Below are 25,909 nucleotides of genomic sequence, written 5' to 3'. Positions count from 1 at the left end.
ATTTGGATTCCTTCTTTGGGGGGAGCAAAGATATGGAAAGTCTATATTATTGAGCTTTTATGGACTTTGGAGACCACTTATAATTGCAAGTAATTGCAGAATGGCATGAATTACAACACTGGTTGGAGGCCAGATCAGTCCATACTCTTTACAAAACCTCTTTGGTATCATATTTGGTGGAGAACTCGGGACAAGTGTTATCCTAACAAAAAAAAGCGCTAGGATTTTGCTATATATTTGCTTTTATACTGGTAAGATCATTCTAACATTATATGCAAAAAAAACAAACAACAAAACAAACAAAAACATAGTAAAAGAAGTGAAATCATCAGGAAAAATCAGAGGGATTGAAAAAAGTCACATTTTCAGTTTGTAATGTCAATCCTGTGAATGGCTCTTGGACTTAATTACTTTTCTAACTTGTGAATCTTAAACAAGCAATTTTGTTTCTTAAACAGCCCATAACTAAAATAATTACTTAAAGAGATGTTTTAATTTTAGATCATTTAAAAACGTCTCTGGAGGAAGCTATGGAAAATTCTTAACAGGTTCACTTTCCATTAGGTACTCAAGAAAAAAATTAGCAAAGTGCAAGTTTTACAGTGTGATTTTCAGTTCTAAAAACTGTGAACAGTCAGCAAAACTGGAATAGCAAATCCATTCTGAATTGACTTTTTTTATAGTCATAAGCCCAAGAATTCAGCTTTTTCAGAAGCACACACTTCAGAGATTCTGCACAATTTTAGCCCCATACGTTCTTGTTTCTAGCCATTCTTCTTAATTGGGGCAGATAGGAGCTAGCCACCATCCAACAGGCTTACATTGGAAAGGGGTATTTTTTAAAACTCTACAGAAATCATCTTCTGTTTCCCTCTGGAAAACACAGCAAAGTCAATAAAACCAACACTCCTGCAAACAAAATAAGAACTGAGGCTCTAGGATCAATTTCAGACATTATTTATATTTAGGAAGCCTCCTTACTTAGGAGGAGTAAAAGGGGGATTTCATGTCTGTAAAAGGGGCTAGACTGTCATTGGACTTTAATCAGTGCCATGGTAGAGAAATCTGAATATGGAATAAATATGTCCTTTATCAATAGGCAAATACATGCATAGAAGTAAACTTTTGCAGAAAAATAAAGTTCAGAAAGTAATTGCATGCCAGGGTGAAGTTAAGAATGACTTCTGAAGTCAATACACAGCGAAGAACAGGCAGTGCTCACTGGAGGAATGGGTACCCCTTTGCCTGCCCATGACATCAGAGCCTCAGGAACAGAGGGCTGTCACTGCTCCTTGTGGCACTCCGTCTGCCTGGCCCGCTGCTCTAAACTGGAACACAGCTGACGGCTTCAAAAGGTGCAAGATGCCTCGCCAACCAGCCACGTGGCTTGGAAGAGGGCAAAGCTTTCCTGAACCAGCCATGTTCACCTTGCAGTCCTTTATTCTCTTACTATGGCTGTCAAAGTCTTAAAATGCCTACTTGCATTCAGACCAAGTGCCGCAGCAGCCTGGCTACTTGGGTGCTGGCTGCCCTGCTGCTCCCTGTGCTCGGACACGGCTGGTCCCACCAGAGGACTCCCCAGCCTGGGGCTTTCCTCTATACTGGCAGTCCTGGGAGGAGATGTTGGGTGCCCCTGCAATGGGGCAGCACCACCAGCCACATCAGAGGAGGTGAGAGGGAGAAGAGCCAGCACCCATCGCGCCCCGTTCCTCCTTACCCTATGCTGCTGATGGGCTGGATCTTTTCTTGTACAGTCTTTCCCTTCAAAAACTGGGAAACTGGGGGTGATGGCACAGGTAGCGGGGTCTCCGTTACAGTGGGTTGGAGCGAGGGATGCTGATCAGCTGGAGAGCCTGACCTTCAGTGCATCACTTGTGCCTAAGGGCCCAGCTCTCCTTCCCCTGTGATTGTGCTGCTTCTCTCAGCTGGCTGCTCCACAACCACTTAATTCATCAGCTGTTTGGCTTGGCCTCGATTGCAAACGAATCCAAAACCCCCTTCCCCTCTGCAGCTTTGAATTGCTTATTTTTGAACACTGGACCGAAGAGGCTTCTCTTGTTCGGACACCCTAATCCCTTCTCCCGTCTGTCGAGGACCTCCTGTTCTGCTGTTTGTTGTGCTGGGGCAGAACTGACACCCTGCTGATCTCGACTGTCTTTGTGGCTGCTGGCCTCATGCTCAGAGCACCGAGCTCTGCAAAGGCCACTGCAGCCGCTCTCATTTTCTCTTCATACGTTCATGACAAATTTTTCCTGATTCAGCAAACATACGGTGCCCACATAGAAAGAGACCCCTTTCTAGATGTGTCCTGTGGTAGCTTTTAAGCACTCGTGTCACTCTGCATTATGGTGCCTGGGGCTTTTAAAAGCTAGGGAAGGACTGGAAAATGTTGTGAGTGGGAAATCCCTAAGGAACACCCACTTGCCACAGATACTTCTTGCTAATTCTGCAGATGGCATGTTCCTTCTTCTGAATAGGACATTAAAATGAGCTCTTGCTTACGTGAGGCTATTAAAAGATGCAGTAGTCCTTCCAGCAAGGGCAGTGGTGAAGTCTTCTCTGTTCTTTCCAGATTCCAATTCAGTTAATTACACGTGTAAGGCACATTGCAAAGCTCCATCACTAGATGCTTGATTCCCACTAATACTTTCTGCCTAGCTAAATTCTGTCTGCTTTTTCATCTCTGTGTAGCAGTCATCTTCAGTTCCTACACTGGACTATTTGAGAGCGTACAGCCTCTTTAACCGCTGCTCTGTTTTATTCCAGATGTGATCTGGGGACAAATGAAATGATTCTTGCACATATAAAATCCATAAAGATGAAAGGTGTTATAACTGTATGTTAATTATTCATTACTAGTATTTCACATACTAATGTTTTCCTCAAAGTACAATGCACCCCACAGAGCTGTAAACATGTTAAAGAGCTGTAGTTTTTCATTTAAATTTGGCACAGAACTCAAATGAATTTCACCAAAGAGGTAGGATCAAGATCAGATTTTGTGAATATAAAATCCCTTCCTCACCTAGGGATGAGTTTAGAGATGGAAGGAACAAAGAGTTCAAACATATGCGTTGTTGATAGCTTCTGGAGTGCCATGAAGTCTTCGCATCAGATAGAGCACTATTCAAAGCCACCTACTAAAGCACATCCCCATACACACAGCAAGGATGCTGAAATCTCTGCTGAGCACAGAACTGCTTAACACTGGCTGCAAAATTACCCTGTAGGCTGTCCAGCCTGATTAACTACTGACGTCAACAAAAATAGCAACTGGAATTTCCTGCAGCTAAATATATATTTTTTTTCCCTATAAAGCTGTTTTGGGTCTAAATACAAAGATCTCTGCACAACCGTGTGAAACAATCAACTACCAGCAATAACGTTTAATGGCTCTGTTCAATGTAAACTGTGCACTTAGGAGTGATCACGGTATAATTATAGGAAAAATGCATTAACAAATAAAACTTTAAAGGAAAAAAAAAACCTCAAAATTAGACAGTAAGTTGGAAATGAAGTTGTGAATCTCAGGTAAATTCAATACAAACTGCAGTCACTCTAAATAGGAATAGCAATAAAAAAAGCCTTGGTATTATATTGTTATGAATGAATTGGCGAGCGTTCTCCTGTTGTTTCACTATTTCTAAATTCTGCCAACAGATGCTATTAAAAGGAAATAAGATTAAGTTGTAAAATGGAATCTTCTGCAGTGGTAATCACAACAGACTAAATGACTGTCCCAAGTTCCTAACAGGAGGCAGCAAGGAGCTTTTCCCTTACGAAAGGGATATTAATGCTGGAATTTTCTTTCCTTGCAAGTCTGACAAAGCCCAAGGTTGAAGTGAAAGGATGTGAGCGGAGAGGTGAGATAGGGTGCTGGATGTGATCCTATCGCTAGATGAAACGTGTCTATGAATGTGAACGTTTGTGTACCTGGATGTACATGCACATATATGTTTAATTTGCCTAATGTCAGGAAAAAGAATATATTTATGCTTCATAATATATAATCCAGTTATATAATGGAAATACATGAAATAACTGCTGCCCAAAAAGGGGAGATCAGATGGGAACAGTGACTGGCAGCTGCTGGGAGGAAGGAGAAGGGGTCAGTGTTAGGACACCTGGGACAAGTTCTGTCCTGGGATGTAAACTGGCAAAGGCAGCTTCCAGCTCCAGCCAGAGGGTACATCCAGGGCTCGAGTCCCATGCTGTAAAGTCTCATCCACCCCAGAGCTGCCAAGCGTTCATTTTCTAGGAGGCGGGACATGGCAGTTCCCCAAGCACGTGTGGTGTAAAAGGCAGAGCTGGGAGCTGCTGCAGGCCAGCCAGGAAACCTCACCTGTGTGGCCCTGCATAAATCCAGCTTGTACGTCACTGGCCTTTTCTTTCCTGCTGACTGGAAAATACAATGATCACTGCAAGCAGGAGATAAGTGCAGCAAGTTCAAAACCGTTTTATGTTTTGGATGTAGCACTGCATTAACATGAAGAAAATCACAGGAGCTCAAGCTCAATTATTTAGATTTGTCTCATCTGTCCAGACCGAAGAACTCTATAGGGTCACAGAGCCGTTATCTTTGTCTCTCATGTCAACAGATGACAAGATTTTTGTTACACGGGAAAACTGGAGATATGTACATCTTCTGGGGTTTGATCGCTATGCAGCCTGGCTGCACTCTCCAGCAGCACATGAAATATGCAGCCCATGTCACCTTCTCAGCAGCGTCCCTGGCAGTTCTCTTGAGCTCCAGTCTCAGCAGGAGGTAAGATGCTATACATCGTTAAATCAGCACCAATCAGCCACCTATTACTGGTGCAGGAGAAAGGCTCATTCAACAAGTGTTCCCAGTAAGGAATAATCACTAATAATGAACACTGCATGAAATTCTACATTATCTGTTGAAACATAGGCCAGAGTACCACAAAAACATCTTCCGTGCTACTGAAACTTGAGCACAAGCACTAGAATAACATGCCAAAAGCTGTTTGAAATTAGATACTTGGATTAATATTTATGCACTTTTTTAAGGGCCCTCAGCTCCGACAGCCCCTAGATGAAGTAGACAATATGGCTTTGGCTTTGAAAAAATTAGCATGCATCTTAGTAGGGCATTTTAGTCTCCAGTTAATGTGACTGGAAAACATAATTTTCCCATAATATAAGACATATTTGGGGGATTAATTTTTGGCTGAAACACTTTCCTCCAGGCTTCCTGTAAGAAATTAAATCTTTGATTTTTTTTTTTTTTTTTACAGTTGGTTATTGGGAGGTGGGCGGGATAAACAGAGGGCAACAAAAATGGAAGGTTAAACAATACCAGGTTTCTCAGGCTATGCTGGAAACACTAGACAATGCCCTCTCTGCTCTGCTCAGACACACAGTTGCTGTTCTGAAGAGCTGCCCATATGGAAAATTCCTCTTTTTGACCAAGGAGGCTCTGTGCTAATTCCTACTCTCTGGGAGCACTTCTGCCCTGCCTCACTACCATCACTAAGGCGGACTGCTGCATCTTCTCTTTGGGTTTCTCCGAGCCTCTCTTGAATTCTCACTCCACGCAAGACAAGGTTTTTAGGCAGTGTTCGTGCACCTTCCGCTGGACTCCCAAACATTCAGCACCCTCTCAATGCAGACAAAAATGTTTCTTTCTTCAGCCTTTTGTGAGTCTCAGAGTTCACTTGACTTACAGAGCAGTGGGGGCACTGATGTCTGACTCTAAGTTATGGCATGCAATGTTTGCTGGCACCCATTATGCCCATTTGCAACATCCCCAGGCTCTGCAGATGTTCAGAGGGCTTGGGGATGCCCAGGGCTTGTTCAGCCAGCAAGAGGGCAGCCTCTGATAGACAACATCTGTGTAGACTCACATTTTTTTTGTAGCTTTTCAGCTTCAAAATAGAGCTGCAAATCACATTGCTGGGAGTAATATCAGTTGTATCATCAACCTTAAGAATAAAGGGTTTTAGCTGGATTTCCCAAAGAAATGGGTGTACAGTACTTTCTGCCTGCCTGTCAGTCCTCATCTAATACAATTGGAATCCATTTAGCCAATTTCAACCCTTTTTGACAGAGAAGATATTATAGAAGATAAGGAAGAGGATTATATGTGATATACACAAAGGACTGCTTTTTTTTTTTCACAGAAACTTTGTGTACAAGCTTTTCTACAAGCATATTTGCTTCTTTAATGTGCCACATACATGTTGTTTGCACGGTTGTTTAATGGATGTCATCTTTTTAATGTGTATTTACAGAGAGTTTAAAATATGCTCTGAGATCTTAATTTGGCATGAGAATGATAGTATGCAATTAAAACCTGAAATGAAATATAGCAAGAACATTGTAGGTTGTAACTGCAATTATTACCAGTAGAAGATGACGTGCCTGAGATACGGTCTGTCTATCGTTTTGTGAGCGCAAGTTCTTCAGGGAAAGAACTGCTATTTGTTATGAGGTTGCACGCTGCCAATCAAGATGGTCACCTTGATCCACTCTGCTAACATCAGAAAGTAAGATAAGATAAGATAAGATAAGATAAAACCACGCAGTATCATCTGCACCATGAGTGACACTGAAGTACTTCCCCTGGCTTTAGAGGATGGCGCCAACACTGCACCTTCAGCAAGCCCTGTGTGGTAAAAGTTAGTGACCTTTTAATGGTGACAGTTATATGAAGTGGTTTGAATAATTACCCATGAAAAGATCCTTTTATATATCTTTACAGACATCTTGCAATGAGATGCTCTTTTGTGGCATTTTCATTTCCATTCTAAACCACATTAATGATTCACTGAGTTGGAGAATCGGATGGGAAAAAAAAATAAATATAATAACAATTTGCTGCTTCCAGCTCTATTGCCTGGAGGCTCTGCCTCGCAGGACACCAGCCAACCTCTGCAGCCATGGTGGGTGAGGGCACCTCCAACAGAGCAGGGAATTTGGGGTGGGGTGCTCCACCTCACACTGGACCATCTCACCCCACTGCAACTGCTCCCACCCAGATGATGAGGAGAGATCATCTGAAACAGCTGCAAACAGCTGTAAACAAGCTGCAAACAAACCTACTGAGGGAGATTCTCATTTGGTGTCGCTGACTTTATCATCTGCACCTAAAAGTTTGCAATTCATTGCTCTTATTTAATTCAGCATATACCATACTGCAGCAGAACAGCAAAATGGGGGTGGAAAGAGAAGATGAAAATTGGAGAAAAGGACACTGTGTGACAAAGAAAATGAGAGATTTTAAAGCTGCAATGCAGTTAAAACATTAGTTTTTTTTTTCTTTTTTACAGCTGTTTTCTTTTTTTCTCACAGATGTTCAAGGCAGTATCTACCGAGCAAGAAATATCCTGCCCATACAGGAGAGGAATATTAGCTTAATTACATCTGTGTGCTTTTGCAGGAAATCACTGAGGTGATGGACCCACTTGTATTAATCTCATCAAATTCTTCTGCATTATCATCATCCTGCAGGAAAGTTAAACCCACACAGACCTAAACCCTTTTCATTCAGAAATAGATCCCAAATCAGCATTTCTTTTCTATTTTGCACTTTCAGCATGACAGACAGAATAAAACATATGTTTAGAGAATAGAAGCAGGCTCCACAATGCCCACACAGACCTATACAGAATATGAAGTGGAATTGAGAAGCATTCTATGTCACGTGTCTCTTTTAGCCTGTTGGTGAAACCTAAGACAATAGTGATGACAACAGATAACAAATATCAATATTCATCTTTTCAGGGGAAAGTAACCTCAGATCATTATGAAGTAGAGGCTGAACCTCAGTTTTGTGAAATTCAGAGGTGGCATCCTCAGAGGTCTGAAAGAGTCTCAATCAACCTTAATTTTTCTCTGCAGTTTGTTCATGGCTACATATTATCAGATAAATTCTCTAAGCTCTGCTGCAGGTGGAGATGGTTCTACAGACTTCAGGGTGCTTACATGAGGTGATTAAGGGCACCCCAAAAATAGACTTAAGTAGCAATCAAACAATCATAGCTTTCCCAAGATTTGAAACACTCTTAGAAACAAAAACAAAAAAAACAACACCCCAAGTGAGAACAGCATTTTAACATCAACTTTCCTAGTATTTCAATTGACTCATTCTTGTAGGAAACAAACAGGTAGGGTGGAAGGAGGCAACACACGATTTTTCCATGGTAGAAGTAGCTGTCACAAAGAACACAAGAACATGAGAATGAGAAATCTAGGACCTTGTGACAAAATGAGAATAATGAGGTTATTTCCTGATGGTTTTTTAATCAATATTTTCACAAATTCACTTGATATGATACCTTCTGTCTTTAATTAAGATATTGGCAGGTATGGTTTGTTTGAATTTATGCCAGAGGATTTATTCTAATCTCCTCCTTTTATACTACGCTCATTTGCAAGAGCAGAAAAGATGTTTCACCATTTCTAGCGAAGGGGACTCTATCTGATACTCCTGTAATTGTGTTGGAAATCCCTGTGAATCTGGGCAGAAGAGAAACATTACCCAGACATGTCACCTCTCAAATATTAGTGCTGGTTGTCTGCAGCACGTTCTGACTCCCTGGCTTGCAGTGAGTGGGACTGAAATTAATGAGCAGGGCTGGAAGTCAGTGCTGCAGTGTCTAGAGCTGAGGGAGATCACTTCGGAAGGTCTGAGTCAAAAGAACAGAACTGGTCTATACGTCGTGGGCCATATTCATCAGAAAGTCACAAGTGGAAGAAAAGCATCAGTCTAGACCATTCCTAACACAGCTACTCAACCAGGACCAAATTTGCCATTGATGCATATTAAGAAAGTACTTCACGAATAGCTCACAGAATAAGGTTGCCCTCAGCATGAATACATGTATTGCAAACTGGCCACAAGCAGGGAAAAATGATGCTTGAACAATATCCGGTGAATATGTTAATCAGCTGATTTGTATGGTTGTTGTTTAAAAAAAAATCAACAAGAACTCCCCTTCTATTCCCACTATTCAGATTGCTCCGTTCGCCACAAATGGCACAATGTGTCCCTGCCATTGTGCGCACCCAGCCCATGTGGATGGTACATCTGGGGCACAGCACGTCCCATAACCAAGGGCTCCCGGTGCTGCACGACCACTTGCAGTGCTCTCTGTAGCTGCTGTTGGTACAAAGGACTAACAGGAGATGCCCCTCTCCCTCACCTAGCTCCCCATCCTTGCTTCTCCCTTCGTGCCCTGCTGCCCATTGCCCCTCTGAGCAGATCACAAAGTCACTCAGGATTTCCCTTTCTTTCACATTTTGACTGCTGCAGCACTTTCCTGCCCTCCTCTCTTTTGCTCCGGCTCTGTAGGCCATTTGTTCATGGTCTGGTTTATCTTTGTGAGCTAAATGGGAGGTGGTTTTGGTGCATTCAGCCAGGGACACACAGAAAGAGCCCAGCTGCAGCCTGATGGCATTGGCATTGTCCACGGAGCGGGTCCATCACCTCACCACCCCCTTACACTCTCAGGACTGAAATACCTGCCTTCATCAGATGCTGTGAGCATGTTTGGCTTTAATTAATTCCAACAAAGATACGTCGGGGCTCAGTAGGCTTGTATTTTAGATGCTAAGCTGTGAAGGTACAGCATTGTTCCATTCCACGCATTAAAATGAGGATTCAGCATGAACTGCGTAATTAAGGACTGAAAGGAGGAAAAAAATGTGATTGAATTAAACCTGACAGCATAATGCAAGAAATCAATAGCTTTATTTGCTGTTTAATGATGATGATACCGTTTTTATTTCATTATATATGAATCACAAACAGCTTTGTGCTGGCTTAATTGTATTCCGCGGCAAGTAAACTGAGGCATGCAATTTGCACCTATTAAAGAAAGCTTATTTAAGACTATCATAAATTGGTCCTGAGCAATGAAATCAATTTGCTTCCAATCCAGCACAACAGATCATTTAAGCATGATACTATTTTATTTTTTTTAAAGACAAATAACACAATGAAGATTTCCTTTGACTGACAGGGCAGAAAAACCAAAGGGGCTGTAGGAATGCATCTTGTGATCCGAGCCCCACAATGGCCTGCTTCAATTTTCACATGTTCGGGATTACACAGTAAACCTAGATTCCTGTCTCTCCGGCTTTTGGCAGTGGTTGAATGTATTTACTGCCTTTCCTTTTCATGGCCTCTCTACCAAAAATATCACATAAAAGAAGCAGAAAGAGGAACAGAAGTGGGTGAGGAAAGAACTCAAAGGAGCCAGCAGAGGAAGGGATGGCTGTCACAAGACTGAGGTCATTGTAGGTGTTTTTCTTAAGCAAAGTAGCGATGAGGAACACTCCACTCATTCGTATTTCCTGAAGTCTTAGGAGTGGTTCAGCCTTGAAGAGGTTTGGCCATAGTATATCTGGAAAGGGACAGAGCTGCAAATGAGTTTCAGTAGACTGCGGATGCAAGGATACACTGGCAAAATGAGAAGTCTTGGGCTGCCACCCGTGACCAGCTCCTTTGTCTTTATTTGTCGTCTTCTCATGGTCTATTTTGCCTATAGTTCCTCTTTCTCCTCGCTGTCTGCCTCTTTGTTGGTCTGGGTCTTTCTAGCGGCCTCTATTTTTTCCCAGCATCCCGGTGAGGTCCAGGTGAGCTGTGTTTGTCATGGTCCAGGTGAGAGTTGAGTGGCATGGAGCCTCCCAGGAACCTGGGGTGCCCAGTGACCTCTGGACCCAACACAGTGCCCACAGTGGGGTGTGCACAGAAGGTGCAGGCACAGCCCAGTCCAGCCCAGGCTGAGTGGAACCTTGAAGTGGAGGTGAGGTTGGGAGGTGCTGGGGACCATTCCGGCTCTTGTTCTCCCTCCAGGAGAAGGGATGCAAGTGCTACTTCTGCTCCTCAGCTTTGCCCTGAAGGGGCAGCTTTGCCAAACTGAAATTGATTTGGTTTTCTTTTTTCCTAGTGATCACTTTTCCCTCCTTCTTCATCCTAAAGCACCTGTACCGCTGCCGTATATTCAGTAGTTCATTTTCAGGGAAGTGGGGGGACTCATAATTATTATTGCCATTCCCAAGTTGCTTTTGCTTCAACGGTCTGTCCTTAATTCTGGTCTCAATTACAAGGGATTGCACGTTTTAATATTAGTCTGAATTGCCAAAGTGAGGAGCTTTGAACAGCTCAACCATCACATAACAGCTGAGGCCTAATATTGTTTTCCTCTAATCAAGAAATGTTAGCTGTGGAGAGGTGTTGAGGTGGGCCTGACAATAACATCTCTGCATGGTAAAAGCAGATTTTCATGGCTTTGTGTAGAACCTGCAGATTTCCTTGGGGACCTAATGAATTAAACATTAAGCCTACGTATACTATGGTAGATATAATTCCATGATTAAATTCAGAAAGAAAAAAAAAAAAAAGCAAAAATGCATCTACATGTGAAGACCTCCAAGACCTTTATTTCCCACAGCGTCATTGGGAGTGTTAAAATGCGATGTTATCCTAAGAAGTTCTTCTACAACAAAAATCACATTATGGGTGTCTATTATTTCACATTGATTTTCTGCATAAAATACATTCGGCTTGAGAGCAAAATGAGTATTTATTTCCTGACTGCAGACCTTGAAAACTGTACATAGATCCGTATGGGCAATGTCTTTTTCCCAGCTACCAGGCATGAATGGCTAATGGGCCAAACTGTGCCGCTGTTGAACCTTGTGCAGTTCTGTTGGCCGCCCTGCAATTAGGCAGGTTGTGACTAATTAGATGTCTGTAAACACTTCTGAGGATGATAGAAAGACGAAATAGAAACCTCAGTTTCTGGCTGCCTATCTGCATTGAGTCTGCAGGGCAAAATGAAGACAAAGCAGCCAAAGGAACTCAAGAGTTTTGTTAGACCCCCCTGAGCAAGAAGGTGTTTTTTTAAGTGGAAATTTTTGAGAGTAAAGTTACATACAAATAGAAAAAATCCCTCTCCTTCCCTCTTCCCTTTGGGCTACTGAATGCCTTATTAGATGCTTTTCTCAGTGTAAGATGAATCCTTGACAGAGGACTGTCAGCCTCTTGGAATGGTAATTCGGGATTTCAAGCATTCACAAGCCCTTTCCTCATACGACAGAGCCGAGGCCAACTGTGTAACACAAGACGAGGAAGGATTTTAAGGGAACTGCAGATTAAGATGTGTTCTCTGCTTCTTCCCGTGATAGCTTCTGAGAGTAACCAAGGAAAGTGCTTTGTGTGTAATTTGCTTCCATACCCCTCCGTCCCCGTCCATTAAGAGGATCATACACAGCCTGGAGGTAAGAACAACACTTGGCCATGGGGACCTTTGGAAAACAGCACACCTTCTCTTCAGGCTGCTCTCAGATAACTTTTCCTACTTCCTTTACATGAAGACAGAATGATTGCTTTTGTTTTGTCTCTTGTGTAAGATTTGGGAAACACAATTTCTACCGTCTACCAGGTTGACCACCAGGTCCTGGGCAGACTTTGTGGCCTTCCTTACCTCCGGCTCCAGTGGGAAATGGGGGTAAGGGCACTACCCAAACTCCTAGGGAGGCCATGAGGACAAATAAATACATCAAAGCTTGCCAACAGTTTGGATACTATGCAGACCAGATATATGGAGACCACACAGCACTGTGCCATTTACCCAGAGTTGCTATTTCAGTCCTGGCACACATGAAGCCCTTTCATCCTGGGGAAGTATCCAAATCTAACAGCCGGGATGGGATGTATGACTTCTGAGGGCCTGCCTAGCCCAGAGAACCACAGGTGTTTTCTCCAAGTGGAGGCCTAATGCCTGACTACATAATAGTTTAGGGCTGTTTTGGGGGGGATTTCTACTTTGCAACTTGTATTGCTTTAAACACAAAGGAAAGTTTTGTTTTGTTTTCCTCCTTTTGATCTTTAAACAAGGAAGAAATTGCAGAGTTAGAAAGAACCTTTATGTTCAAAACAAGAGGCTAGACTCACTTTGAATAAATACTAAAGCCTTGTGCTTAAAGATCCATTAAGTAAAATCAAGTTGCAAGGTCCTGATTGTGATCAGATAGCTGCAGTATGTTAACAGCCTTTGTCTGTACATGAGTGGGAGTACAGAGAGGGAAATGCTTTCATAGAAAACAAAGCAAACAGCCCTGTCATGTCTGGTTTATTAGAATATTAGGGGTCTGCAGACGAGTGAGGTAAACAACTGCCTTTATTAAAAGTAGCAGATCAATGCTACTAGATTAGCAGGAACTGAGAACAAAGCAGAAAAAGAGAAGAGCATTTCTGCCTAGCTGCACTCCCTCTCCCACACTGTTGAGCACAATCCCTGGTTATGAACAGTAGCAGCAACACACCCTGCCAAGTGGGCGATCAAATTTTAAGACCCAATTAAAAATTTCCCCAAATTTAAAGCCTAAATGGAAATGCAGCCATCTGTCTATGCTGAGGAAGGGCACATATCTGTGCTGATGTAAGAGCAGATGAATGAGTGAATGACTCAGAGAGGGGAACAGCTCCTCTTTGGCTCTCCGCTTAGTTTTCTGCGAAGAATAAGCTAATCGAACCCAAGAGAGGTTGGCTTTCTGTCTTGTCTTGGCCAGGGAACAGCTTTCTGCTCCAGCTGCTTCTTCCTCCTCATGGAGGAAGGTAGGAGGTGGGAGTCAAGAGCTCCTGATCTTCCTCCCAGGCTGGGGCCAGAAAATGATCAGAGCTGACCGGGAAGCAGAGGTGTGGAGGTGTGAGTGGTGGCTGGGAGCTCTGAAGGGCTCCTGGGAGCTCATTTCCAGGCTGAAAGTCAACGATTATGTGGGTATCATCTTTGGGCTTGCCTCTGCATTGGTCTTGGAGAGCTTTAAATCTTGCAAGATAGAAATGGCTGTATGAACCTCTGTACTTCTGCCGGCACCCCAGTATAAAAGCTTCCACGAAGAGAGGAAAATGAGTTACTTCATGTGACCAGCTGAATATCAATTTAGGGGTGGTTGTACCAGACCTTTTGCCCATGTATCTACCTAAGAAAATCTCATGCTCACTGTAGGTTACACAGCCGTGTCATTTGGAAAGCAAAGGCAAAATTCAGGCCTCTACTTCATCAATGTTTAAAAACTTTTCTCTACAGAATTAGCAAGAATCATATTTGGAAATTAAAAAAGTAAATAAATGGTGTAACTTCTGAAAATTTTAGTTCAAGACATTAACTAATAATTAGAAAACTGTTCTCTTGATAGTCTATTACATTTTGAGTATGTGTTTTTTAGACTCAGCATCTATCATGACATTAACACATCTGAGAATTTCCATGTAGGTTCTATACATCACTGCTATATTAGTGACAAAACTTCTGCTCATATCTGGTCAAAACACTCATTTAATGATTTGATACATTTCTGTTTATCTTTTCTAGAAGATCAATATTCATCAGCTCCTGAGAGGAGTTAACTAGTCAGCTCACATATTTCTGTAAGACTATTGCTGATTTCTGTGAAAGCTGAAAAAGGAAGTCATTCTGGTTTCTGTTTTGTAAATCCACACACAACCAAATTTTACAATACTGCAAAAAGTTGTCATGAAATTCTTTATGACTAAGACTTCACTACTGGATTCTATGAGTAGATGATTTGCTATTGTAATAAATAAGGAAAGCTAAATTACACTTAGCAAATGAACAAATGAGCTCTTTAAGTGATCCATTATCCTCTTTATATTATTCTGTTCATGTGATATATTACGAAACTCAGTCATTCAAAATGGGTATCCTATTTCTTGCTTTACAGTGAATGTAATCAGGTGAGGTAAGGTATGTACTTTCTGTGGGTTAATCAGCTGCACTTGTCCAGGGGCAAAATAATTTGCAACGTGCTGTTCTAGGGAAAAAACTGAGAGGTTGTAATGGACCACAAACTGAACAGGACTCAGAAATGTCGTGCTGGTACAAGAAAAGCAAACACCATACTGGGATGTATGAACAGGGTAACAGCAAGACATCTGAAACAGCCCTTCTCATTACACTTGGCGCTGAGAAGGCTTCATGTGGGGCTGCGTCCAGGTTTGAGCACTACGCTTCAACCATTGTGTGGCTCAACTGGAGGCAGGGCAGAGGCAAGCACCGAGACAGATTACAGGTCTGGAAAATGCGACTTCAGAGGAAAGCTTTAACAAATTGCAGTTAATTAGCCTAAAGAAGAAAGAACTAAGGAAGCAGCACTGAAACAGCCATTGCATTATACAACATAAAAGGATGTTGTGAAGAAGAAAGGCACAGTCTGCTCCCCATGCCCATGGGGGATAGCCTACTCAGGAGGCCTCTGTTCCAGCAAGGAAGAGTCAGGTCAGGGATGGGTGGACTTAGGAATGAGGGACACCTCATGAAGACGAGCCTTGTCAAGCATCACGGCAGGCTGCATGGGGAGGATCTTGTATCTCTGTTCCCAGACAGGATAAGCTGGAGGTACAATTGATCCCGTGTCCAGGAAGGGTTAGCCTCTTGACATTGCAGCCCTGCTTTCTTTTATTTTAGAGATGGACAAACCCTGGCAAGCCAATGGAGAGCACTGACACCCCTCACCGGGCCTCCTGCCTTTACCAGTGGCTGGCCACAGAGGTTTCAGAGTCTGTGCAAAAACCTCTGTAACTTACAGTGGGGGAACAAACTGCATGACAAAATCACATCAGTGTTTTGTTCCCTCCTGGAAGAATAGAGCTTTATGGTCTGATTATGTTTTTAAGCTGATCCAGGGTAACAACTGACATTCTCAACCTACATAAACATTTGTAAACTTTTTAAAAATTTTACTAGACTCTTAGCATCAGTGATAATTAGCGACAATGTATTTTAGAATTGATTGCACTCTTGAGTAAAAAGTATAACCTCTCCTAGCAGTTTGTTGTATATTATTAAGAACAGGTAACTGGAATTTCCTAAATTACCTTCTCTATGACATTCATTACTTGGTATAACTCTATCAAGCTCCATGTTATTTTTTTAATCTCCAGACTAAGCAGCTTCAAGATCTGCACTGTCTCTTCGTATGGAAGTCTTTTTGTGTCTCCAGCAATTTTCATCAACAGTCCCTGAATCATCTCTGCTGGACTAAGCAGCATATGCAAACCTTTTTCTTCTAACTGAGGCAATGGAAACAAATGCACATTTGGGGAGGGAGCAGGGGAGGGGAGAGAGAAGAATTTATGATCACATTTGTTTTTAGAACATTTTTTGCACATCTGATTTTCTGCAGCTTTCACAAGACAGGGCTACAATGGAGGAATTACAGACAGTTCTGAGAGTTTGTTCTGAACTTAGGAAACAGTGCATGCAAGGCATATTGATTTCTTTGTCTATATTGATCTTTCTTCATTACTTAACTCTCAAGCCCATAAAAGCTGATGGACAGAAAAAATACCGATAGCTTATTATTGGCTTATTAGAATTTCTATTACAGGTGGTATGTGTTTTTCCATTTTAAAGGAATAACAAAAAAGTGAAGTCAAATTTTTTTTTTCTCTCATAGAATTAGAAGTTAATCTACATAAACACAAAGAAATAAGGAAAAGAATCCAAGGTACTGTAAGTTCTGTTCTGCTTGCCCACTATATATGAGTAGGAGCCTTGTATTTCTTGTCCTTGTTCTGTCTATTCAAGAGCTGCTAGATTTTTCAACCAAAATGTGGTGCATGGCAATAATTTACACATTTGCTTCAATGCTGCATTTCTGCTTCAAAGCAAATTGCTAGTCAGTCTTGACTCCTAGCACAGCTAGACAGAGGCTGAGAAGATATAACCGCATCCCAAACTCAACACCACCTCCATACCCTTGCTAGAGAGCTGACTGGCAATGTAGGAAGTACAAAGCTTCCCCCATCCGCAGAAGCAGCAGTGGCAGGAAGGTTTGATAAGGTCAAGGAGGTGAGGAAGGTTCCTGTAAGGCAGAATGTCCCAAGGCCATCTTCAAGGAGAAAGTGGATTTCAAGCTTTCTCAGCACATGGATGCATCTCCAAGAGGTATCAAACCCTGCCTTTTGAGGTAATAAATTATGGCATTTAAAAAATATTTCAATGACAATGTTACCATTGCAAAAAGTGATCAGCTCGGCATACTCACTTTGTCTGCCTTCGGGTCCTTTTGTCACAGAATTACAGCATAAAAGATGACATTTTGTTGGAACTTTTTACTGATTTGCATTAATGGCTAGAGGTAGACAGAGAATTCTAATATTGTCTATGGGTTGCCTGGCATTTGAGGGCTTATGTCAGATCTTTTGGGTTATATGAATTTTTCCTTTGATGTAATGATATTCTTTATTCTTACAAGAGCAAAGAAAATTCTCTTTTCAAAATGTGCAGTTAATGAAATAACAGTCCATATCACCTAATGCATTGTGCATTTCATAAATATATATTGCAAGTTAGGACAGACAGCTTTTAACAATTCCCTTGCTCATCTCAGTCTAATTCTTTGAGATCTTCTGGGTCACTGTAGATTTCTTTGAGAAATATGGATGTAGTGCTGTCGCTGATCTGCGTTTTGGATCTCACATCAACGCAGATAATTCATAAAGAGAGTACATGGACTCAGAACTCCCAATCTTTGAGCATTTTGCAAGTATACTTATTATTAACTTGGTGATACATGTGTTAAGCTACAGTTTTGAACAGACTCAAGCATCACTGTCTTCTCCTTCTAAATCTCTATAGACACACTCTAACTGTGTGCATGCTCAACTGCAATTTGTGTCTGTTCAGATCTGGTAGGGCTGTGTTTCTTCATTTTCTTATCTTTGATAGAGTACTTGAGCAACCATAGGCAAAAAAATACTTTTTCTAAAGTAGCATGTATGCAATTCATCCTGTTACACAAAGCTGACAGTAAGAGTCAGCAAAAGTGATGGAAAACAATGAGGTGTCCAACTGTTAGGACTGGGAACTCTGCTGAAGTGTGAGCAACAGGCATGAGAAAAATAAGAGAGAAATTAATAGTATAATACAGTGTGCTGGGAAACACGCTAACAAAATAAAGAGAGGACATGCCATTCAACCTACCACTCCCTTTGGGAGGGCTGTATTTGGATAGCCGATTGGAAGGAAGTACAATTAGACACTAAGGCCAAGAATACAAGTAGGCAGATGATAGCAGTGTGTGTGATGGGGACACCTCCTCTGATCACAGGATGCATTCTAACACCGTAGGATCTTGTTTTCCCTGATCCTGAAAAATGATGAGATTGAACCAAGGAAGTCAGAGGGATCCAGAGGACATCAGAAGCTCTTTTGCCTCAGAATAAGCTCTGGCAAGCTCTATTGCTATTGTTATGAACAAATTCCTGGTTCTCTCTCTTCTTTTTGTGCTTCTTTCCAGCTCCAACCCTGTTCTTTTTCTTACTCCCCATTTGCCTTCTTCGTGATTGTGATGTTCTTACACGCATTTGTGTGCATTTTGGCATGCCTGTGTCTCTTTGTGTGTTTCTCATGTGCTTGGCTAAGATGGCAGCTTTTGTTGATCCATTGAGCATCCTGTCAAACAGAGAGCTACCAGCAAATTGGCCCAACAAAAGCCCAAAGACTGAACTCCTGAACTGGCCAAGATGAGAGTGTGCCATGCCTGCCATTCATCAGAAGCACTGTTGCCCATCTCAGAAACTAAATCCTTTTTTTTTTTTTTCTTTTTTTTTTCTGTCCTTGGTGCTTTTTGCTCCTTCTTTGGTGCATGCTTGTCCTTTTTGTCTTGTCTTCAGGGAACCAAGATGTGACAAAACTGCTCCAGTCCAGCTCAGCTGACGTTTTGTCTTTTCTTTAACAAGAACAATTACTGTAATCTCTAACATCAGCCAAAGGGTTGCCAAATGGTCTCTCTAGAGCTAAAGTTTAAGGAAATGTGGTATATTGCTAAAACCAAGTTACTTCGCTGTTTATATGTCAGACGCATTAATCTTTTTCTTTTCTTATTCTGCATCTTTAATAAAGGATGATAGATTTTTAAGCTAGTTGTTTACCATGGTATTACGCAGACTGAGATTTCTCTGTCAAAAACATGAGTGTATTTAATTTTCTAATGTTCTGCAGTGACAAGGTCATGTTAACACCATTGTGCCTCTAGACCCATTAACCCATTGAAACCAACACGGAATTCAGTTGTTTTCCCCTTCATGCCAGGCTGTGTCCCAGGGGGCACAGAGGGTGTTTTACATAAAGCCCAGCAGTGATTTGTCAGCAAATTTTCCACTTCCTAACTTCTCACAGTGCTCACACCCAGGTAACTTTCCCAGTTCTCCTTTCAAGATGTATCTGGGTGGATTGAGTATCACCATCCTTCTATCCCACAAAACAGACTTTGGGCATGAAACTAAGGCTACTCCTCCTCACCCAAACCCAGGCAGAGCTTCCACTGGCTGACTTTTTTGCCAGACAGACAGGTTTCCCCTCCTTACAAGTCTAGTCTACCCACTCATTCCTGGCTGAAGACGTTCCTCTGCTCCTCCTTGTCCTGGGTGCACCTGGAAGGCCCACCTTTGACACTGCAGAGCTGGCTCCCCATCGGCCTTCAACACAGGGAGCTGAAACTCAAAAGAAAGGCCATGCCTGCACTCTGGATGAGCTGAGCTGCTCCTCCATCTGGAAAGCTGGGTGCAGGGAGTCTGGATACAGTCCAGACGCAACCAGGAGCTACACTGCAGCATCCACGGGGAAGGGAGCTGCAGGGGAACAACAGCTACTAATCCAAGAGCCCTTATACTGCTTCTGGGAACAAGCAGGTAAATCTGCAGGGCACCACAAGCTGCTGCTGAAGTTATGGGGGTATGCTCTCAAAATGCAAACTGTTAGGCTGTCTTTACCTCAGTAAATTAAATCATGATGGGAACATGCCTAGGCAGTGGACAGTGGTCATCTGTCTTTCAATACTGTAAGAACGGTCCCCAGCCTCACAGGCTGTTTCACGCCTACTGGTTCCAGTGCTGGAGAGCAGTCCTGGGCATGTTTAATTAAGTAGGATAGATGTAGCCTCTGGTTGCTTTTACCAGCTGCCCACACTTCTCCCAGATTCTGTTACACCTGAATATTTTCATCAGGTCGGTGCTGCCTCCTCACAGGAAAACAAAGCAAAACAAAACAAAACACTCAGCAGTACCTGAACTGACCATGAATTCAAAACTGATAGAAAGAAACAGGAATGATTTTGTAAATAAAAATGATGTTGTAACTAACTTATTCAATAGGAGTGTGCACATGTGTGCAGTGTCTTCTGAAACCTACCTCCTAAGCTCCTGATAAACCCATGCAATCATCTTCTGTTACCTACGGTTTTGCTAAAGCCTAACTTTAGATAAAATGTGTCTGATACAGAAAGACTGAGCTTATGGAAATCTAGAAAGTTATGCACATGTGAAACCTACGTATTTTTTACAGATGATGTTGGCAGATATATATAACTTATCAACTCTTGATGTGAAGCACTTATGGTGATAATACATTCACGTCCATTATACAGTTCTGAAATGAATGCAGCTAATATGTTTGCACTGGCCAGCACTCAGATATTCACAACTCAGAAATTTAAAATTGAAGAGAACAAGAAAAAACGGGCTCATCTAAACCATTAACTGATGTTACACAACATTTCATTTTGAAGAAAAAACTATTAGGATTCTTGAAAAATAGCCAAAACTCGAATTTCTTCTTTCCCACACTAGAACCAACACATGAGAACCAAGATGAGAAGTAGTTTACGTGAGCTTTTTTGCTTTGGATTTTAATGGTTTAACAGCATGTACAAAATAAGCACTCTCTGAAGGACAGGAAATAACTGCTGCAAGGATGGGTCTAACTATGGAGCTTTAACAATGCTACAAACTGTCATCTGGCCACACTCTAACCTTTTTTTTCTTTAATACTCATTGAAAAAGTACCAGATCAGTAACAACAGGAGCAGAGCATCTCTGGTCAGTTATACAAACCAGTCAACAAAGAAACTGGCTTTCCCCATCTACCATAAAAATGCTTCACCTGTGCATCAAATTGCAAAGGTTTTTGCAGCCACTCAGTGTTTTTTTCTCTCTCGTAAGATTGCACAGAAAGTCAGGCCAGCTGAAAAGCTGGAGATTTTGTTCTTCTAGTTATATATAAAAGAGCAGCTACAAAACATCAAGCTGTTCTGAGAGGTTTTTTATTTTTTTGAACAGCCAAACCAAAACAAAAGAACTACTTCAAGCCACAATTATTTTTGCACTCTTCACCACTGAAATGGACAAAAATCAATCAAAACACCCCACTTCACTCTTCCTCCTCCCATTCTTTTCGCTTTGATAGAAGAGAGATTTCAGTGCCACTTGAGCTTTTTGGGAAAAAAAAAAAGGCAAATCAATAAAAATTAAAGCTCTAATAATATACTTTGGAGCATTTTATGTGGTCTTAAAGAAGTGGGAAAACAGGCTTCAAAACTCTGTTTTGAGACAGGGAGAGAATGGATTTCAGATCGGACTTCTAAAGCCAAGGGAATCATAAGAAATTTAGTTATACGTCTTCTTTAATCTCCCACATTTATTTTATGCCACTTTGCATAAATAATTAAGAATCCATGAATACAAATGAGAAATGAGAGGGGCTTTATAGCTTTGTGGTCAGGATACTCACCTGAGAGCTTGGAAACCTGCTTGCCATCTCCATTGCAAACACAGCATGGAGCACCCAGGGCCCTTTCGCAGGTTTCGGAGAAGGCAGGCTCTCAAAGGAGGTGAGACTGACTGGGACCGCTGGGATCTTCTCACTGGACATCAGTGACAATTGCACAGCCCCTTCTCTTTTGGCTAACACACCGCCACCTTTCAACTATTTTTTTGTCCAAACCAGTCCCCAAATACAGCATAGATGCACGGTTATGCCTGGAAACTGTGTATTTTGGAGGGGGAGTCATTACTTTATATATTTAGATAGGTAGATTTTCATCCTCATTGACACCAAACATTTTTGAAGACAGACAAAAAAGATTATTTTTGTCTGTCTTTCCACATCTGCCCACCACCACGTCTGTACACAAGGTGGCCACCTGCCATTTTGCACCTCCTGTGCAAGACTTGGTTAAACTTCAGGCAAGTTGAGGCCAGCTGTACGTGCCTTCAGGCTGCTGACACACTGTCAGCTGCATGAGCACCAGTAAAGAAAATTATAATTTCTCAATACAGGTCTCTAAAACACACACACACTCTAAAATAAATTGACTGAACATTTAAACCTGCTTAATTTTGGAATCAATTCCACGTTTGAAATAATCTACAAGTTGGAGCAGCTGAAGCATAAAATGTGTTTGAAACTGAACAAGTTTAAATATTGAATCAATTTTGACATAAATGTGTTTGCATATTAAGGCATTAAAAATGAATCCAGTTTAAATATTAAGCTGATGAGAGAAAGAGCTGCGCTAGGGAAAAAAAGATTAAGGATGACCACTAAAATTACAACACACTCAAATATTAGAAAATCCTGGAGTTTGTTATTTAATCTTAGCGAGACAGCTCTGGCCAACGGAAAAAGAAAAATCCTGTCGACATCAGTATGTAAAAGAGTTAGTAGCACAGTATGGCAGTAGGTGGAGAGTTTCTAATTCGGATTTTGTTTGGAGTTTTGTCTTTATCTGCTTTCAAGGGCCTTCTTGCAAGATACCCTTCTGCTCACAACTCTGGTCTCTGTGGCTTTTTGTTTTGTTTTGTTTTGTCTTTTTTTTTTTTCTTTCCCTGGGAGCAATGGAAGGGCCCACAAGCTGCATCCTTCCACCCCACACATATTCTCTTGTGTCTTTTTGCCTCTTCCCTTCCCTGAATTCCCACTCCACTCACTTGCCATAATACTTCCAAATGAGCTAGCAGTGGTTGGCTGGGACTCCAAGCATGGGTTTCAGTCTGGTCAAACCTGCCACATAACCCTCTCCACAGTCTGCTGCAACCCAAGGGGGAGCTGCCTGCCCCTTCTGCCCCTCTCTCCAAGCAGACAATGATTGCAGCTCATGGCATGGTCCTGGCCATCCCTTGCCTATACCAGTGCCTGCAGGAGGCACTGGGGCAAGCAGGAGGGGAAGGAAAGGGAAGGAAGAGCAGGGTACAAAGTTCTGCCTGTAAAAGGAAAATAAGCTAGTGGGGCAAATGTGCTCAGGCAACACAAAATCACATGCTGCCATAAACAATTTCCTAAGCCTGGCATGAGGAAAAGCATTTTACTGAGCAGGTTCAGTAGCTCAGTCTACGTTTTTCACCTGAATTCAGATGACTGCGTATTGCCAGATTTCATGCTATTTAGCCAATTATTCACTTGGGCCGCTCATCCTCTGTTGAGAAAGCCCCACCTACCTCGCTCTGCATGTTGTTCTGAGAGCTCATGTGGCTGGAGATGCTGCTCGCCCTCGCAAAGCATTCAGGGGCATGCGGCTGTAAGCTGCCCACGTTTTCCAGAGGCGGCCCCTATGCACCTGAGGTCTAGTGCTCTCTTTGTGACTCTTCCACCAAGCTGGCTCTGCATCAGGATCCATCGACCAGCTTACATTCTGCCTCCAATGCTAATTCCACAGCCAGAGGGAGATGACTCTTGCTTAACCACTTTACCTGTGAAATTGTCCCTCCCTCCACCTCGCCACCCGGCACTGTTCCTGCTGCAGGGCTCGAGCAGCACGGAAGCTCCAGGTGAGGGGTGCGCTACGCAGGCAGCCACACAGCCTCCGGGAGGACACCCTCTGATCATTAGCTACTGTTGTGAGCTTTGGTACTCACAACCAAAATTACAGAAGGATCAGTCTCTGGAGACACGGTTGTCATTTCTGCTAGGCTGCACAGAGATGATGTTAACTAACCTCAGTAGCAAAGCCCATACACCACCTCCGCATCTCTCCCCACCATCCCCAGGACAAGACAGTGACATTTTTGTAAGAACGAATGAAACCTGGGGCTGAAGACTTGAACGCCTTGAACGTTCAGTCTGTACTCACCAAAAAAAAAAAAAAACAAACCACCACTGCTGTTAGCATTAATAGTCCATGAGCTAAATCATTTCTCAAGGAGAACATTAAATACTTAGAAGTCTGGAACTGAGTCTCCTTGCTGCTGAAGTTTCAAAGAGGATGGCAGTTTTAGCTCTTTGTCCTCTCTGTGTGGAAATCTCAAAGAATACATTTTTTACTGGAATTTTATTTTAATAATGGAAAAGTTTATGCATGACAAGAACTATTGGCTGATTATGTCAATCTGAAGGCCATCAAGCTGTGGTTATCAAAAGATAATGTTAAAGAAGCATTGCCTGTAGTTCTGCAGTGTGCATCAAAAATGTAATCTTCAGAGAAAAGCAAACAGGGATGCTTGATGACAGCAGGCACAGAACCAAGGCCCGCTCAGCCTCCCGCCCCACAGCTATGAAATTCCTCATCACTGCGAGAGCAAGGCACACCGATGCTGTCACACCTGCCTGTTCTGGCACTTGCTCACATCTTCTCAAAAAAATACTGGAACCTGGATACACTATTTTCTGGAACCTGGACTGTGCTATTAGTCACGTGAATTTTTGGGTAGACCTGTATGGTGCCAGGAGTTGGACTCGATGATCCTTGTGGGTCCCTTCCAACTCGGGATATTGTGTGTTTCTGTGATTCTCATTTTCTTTCCTTCTCTCCTCTCGCCCATGAGGATGGAAGACAATTTTATTCTGTGACATGTTTTATGTCCCTTGAACACTCCGACTGGAGTTCACCAGTGAGCTGCCTCTCTCCATATGCTTCTGTGAGAGAAGTTCCTCACAGAGCTCATCTTGGCTATGTAAAGTGAAATTCTTTCAAGTTGCCGGGATTTTTACCTTTAACTTTACTGGAGGTAAAATCTAATGCAGCAGTTTCACCATCCCTAGCTGTAAGGACCAAGAGGAACAGCAGTGCTGGAGCACAGGACAAACCCCCACTTTGTGGATTTTATTAATTTCCTTTATTTATTTGCCATCAACCTTTCCTTTATCACATGCAAAGGATTTTCTGCGTAAAAGGACAGAAGAAACTCTGTCCTGCTTCTTCCCATCTCAACCTGAATAGGTTAAATTGCCATGGTTACCTCTCCTGTACCACTAGACTTTGAAATACTTCTCTATTTCACTCCAGCTTCCCAAGCTAAAAGCTGAGCTCTAGACAAATTTAGGAGGATTTTTCATCAGGATATTAGCTCCCATCCCAGAAGTCCCCTTTTGGGTTTCGTTCATGCCTCCAGCTTCCTTCTGTGCCTGTTTAAACCAACAGTTGCAGCAAACCTCCAAATCAACAGCCTTGTCAGGATGAATAATCTAAAATTAATGTGCACTTGTCGACACGCATTACTGTTCCTGACAGAGACGCGTTGCCTGTGCTGGCTACAAACCGACAATCCTTCAGAAGAAGTTTGCTCACCGCAGTCTCAGAGCTGATGGAGAGCAGGGATAAGGCTGGGAGTTGGGTTGCAGCTGATAAGTACAATGGCTCCTGACACGTCAAGCTCGGAGTGAATTCACCAAAGACCAGGCTGCTTACTTTTTTTTTTTTTTTCTTCCCTGCTGTTTGCTTTATTCTCACTGGTGATGGTTATCACGTTTGTACAGCACCCCCTGAGAAATCATCCAGATCGGTTCTGAACATCTTGTTTTTACCACCCTCCGCTTCAAGTGGAGGAGCAGGCGCCTGAGTAATCCAGCGCACCACAGACACATCAGAAACACACACTTTAACCCTTAAGTTTGTGCCGGGCTCTCCTGTTCCCACCTTGTTTTTTTGTTAGCTTAGCTCTTAAAGTCCCACGTGAGGTGTTGTGGGCAAACCGCAGCGAGTGAAGGGGGCTCCACAGAGGGACACGGGGGGGAGTTCATAAGAGCAAGTGTAGGGCTGCAGCTATTAGTGCTGTGCCCGCTGAAGTAATGAAACCAGCTTGGAATGAAAATAACAGAATTAAATATTGCTCTCATTCTGCCCCCCTTTTTCACACAGCTTG

General features: G+C 42.4%; 2 protein-coding genes across 5 annotated transcripts in view; both read right to left on the bottom strand.

The window, feature by feature from the left end:
* Window positions 1-25,909, bottom strand: part of CDH20 (cadherin 20) — a 341,808-nt gene that overhangs the window by 57,603 nt on the left and 258,296 nt on the right. Inside the window, exon 1 of one of the 4 annotated variants that reach the window (XM_080579279.1) lies at window positions 1,718-25,909. This exon is cut by the window's right edge and continues 4,855 nt beyond it. The exons of the other annotated variants lie outside the window; for them this stretch is intronic. The gene's annotated coding sequence lies outside the window, so the exon portion shown is untranslated. The remainder of the gene's footprint in view (window positions 1-1,717) is intronic. 4 annotated transcript variants of the gene reach the window in all.
* The window catches only part of LOC308190706 (uncharacterized protein), a gene marked incomplete at its 5' end in the record, with an annotated part of 341,409 nt that overhangs the window by 283,012 nt on the left and 32,488 nt on the right, over window positions 1-25,909 (bottom strand). The gene's annotated exons all lie outside the window — the stretch shown is intronic.

Source organism: Anser brachyrhynchus (assembly GCF_964034855.1).
Source record: "Anser brachyrhynchus genome assembly, chromosome: 2".
NCBI classification, from domain to species: Eukaryota; Metazoa; Chordata; class Aves; order Anseriformes; family Anatidae; genus Anser; species Anser brachyrhynchus.
Note: the sequence above shows the minus strand (reverse complement) of the source record. Positions and strands in the feature narration are given on the sequence as shown.